A 2,075-nucleotide genomic window follows, 5' to 3' on the forward strand; every position below is an offset into this window, starting at 1 on the left:
AGTTGGAGGTTGCTGTGAGCGTGATGCCATGGCACTCTACCCAGGGGGATAGCTTGAGGCTCTGTCTCAAAAAAAAAAAAAAAAAAAAAAAGAATGAATTGCTGGGGTTAGGAGTTCAAGACCAGCCCAGCCTGAGCAAGAGAGACCCCCACCTCTACTAAAAATAGATAAATTAACAGGCATTGTGGCAGGTACCTGTAGTCCCAGCTACCTGAAAGGCTGAGGCAGGAGGATCACTTGAGAACAAAAGTTTGAGGTTGCTTTGAGCTATGATGATACCTCAGCACTCTACCTAGGGTGACAGGGTAAGGTTCTGTCTCAGGAAAAAGAAAAAACACTAGTAGGGCAATGCCTGTGGCTCAGTGGGTAGGGCACCAGCCCCAGCCAAACTGCAATAAAAAAATAGGTATTGTGATGGGCATCTGTAGTCCCAGCTACTCGGGAGGCTGAAGCAGGAGAATCACTTAAGCCCAGGAGTTGGAGGTTGCTATGACCTGTGACGCCACAGCACTCTATCAAGGGAGACAAAGTGAGATTCTGGCTCTAAAAAAAAAAACAAAAAAACCCACTGGTGGCAACATTAGCAAGCTGAATTATTCCAGAGGTCCAGTTGATAAAAATGATTAATCTAGGCTCAGTGCCTATAGCTCAGCAGCTAGGGCGCCAGCCACATATACCAGGGCTGGCAGGTTCAAATCCAGCCGGGGCCTGCCAAACAACAATGACAATAACAACAAAAAAAATAGCTAGGCATTGTGGTGGGCACTTGTAGTCCTAGCTACTTGGGAGGCTGAGGCAAGAGAATAACTGAAGCCCAAGACTCTGAGTTTGCTGTGAGCTGTGACACCATAGCACTCTACTGAGGCCAACATAGTGAGACTCTGTCTCAAAAAAAAAAGATTAATCTATGCAGTAAAAATAGCAAGGTGTTCCAAGATTGGACCCTGATACATGTATTTCTGGAACTGAGATAAGAAAACTGCTAGTCCAAAAGTGATAACCATTTTCTGCTTAGCTAGAGGTAGGGGGGAAACTCATTCTTGGGAGACAACTTAGCAGATTCAATGAACTTCTTGGTTTTATAAAAACCAAGCTGATTCTGCTCTGGAATGGCATGGTCTGGTTCTGCTAATTATGTAAAAAGCCCTTTTCCTGATGGGCAAGGACCATCTCTAGAACATTCTGACCAATGCATTTCTACCCAGAGGTATTTTCATGTCCACCCACCCCTGCACAGCAAGTGTTGTCTGTTCCACAGAATAAATGCCTAAATGTCCCCTCTCAGTGTCCTGTCTAGCTCCCGAGGAGTAGCTAGTAAGTAACAACCTGCAGGAAACTAACAACTGCTGAGATGGCACTCGGATGGGTCATAGGGAACAAGCCCCTGGAAGGACCCCATCTGCCAGGGGCAGAAAGGAGAGTAACCTGAGAAAGTTACACTTACTGCAAGTAAGTCATCAAGAGTTAAACTGACAACTACTAATGTAGTTGTCACATTACTTCTCCATGTACATGTACTGCAGTGAGGCGGGACGGTGCAGCCTGAGCAGGGTGCCCCAGTGCCAGGCAACCCTGAAGTCCTGCACACCCGCACATCGGTCTCAAAAAACAAAATAAAATAAAAATACTTTGATCTTCAAGAAATAACAACCACAAAGTAACTCACGGGATTTATTTGGAGTAACAATAGTGCAGACTTGATTCTGATTTTATTTTATTTATTTATTTATTTTGAGACAGAGTCTTACTATGTCACCCTCAGTAGACGCCCTAGCGTCATACCTCACAGCAACCTCAAATTCTTGGGCTCAGGTGATCCTCTTGCCTCAGACTCCCAAGTAACTGAGACTACAGGCATCTGCCACAAAACCCAGCTTTTTTTTGAGATAGAGTTTCACTTATTAACCCTTGGTAAGGTGCTGTGGAGTCAGCTTGGCATCTGTGGCTCAAGCGGCTAAGGCGCCAGCCACGTACACCTAAGGTGGTAGGTTCAAATCCCCAGCCCGGGCCAGCCAAACAACAATGATGGCTGCAACCAAAAAATGGCCAGGCGTTGTGGCGGGCGCCTGTAGTCC

The 2,075-nt window shown here is 45.9% G+C and overlaps 1 protein-coding gene across 1 annotated transcript in view; it reads right to left on the reverse strand.

Moving 5' to 3' along the window:
• The window catches only part of FAM129B (family with sequence similarity 129 member B), a 21,679-nt gene that overhangs the window by 3,919 nt on the left and 15,685 nt on the right, over window positions 1-2,075 (reverse strand). The window lies entirely within an intron of this gene.

This window comes from Otolemur garnettii, unplaced genomic scaffold (genome assembly GCF_000181295.1).
Source record: "Otolemur garnettii isolate 467f Iridium unplaced genomic scaffold, OtoGar3 scaffold00014, whole genome shotgun sequence".
In the NCBI taxonomy this organism is placed as follows: Eukaryota; Metazoa; Chordata; class Mammalia; order Primates; family Galagidae; genus Otolemur; species Otolemur garnettii.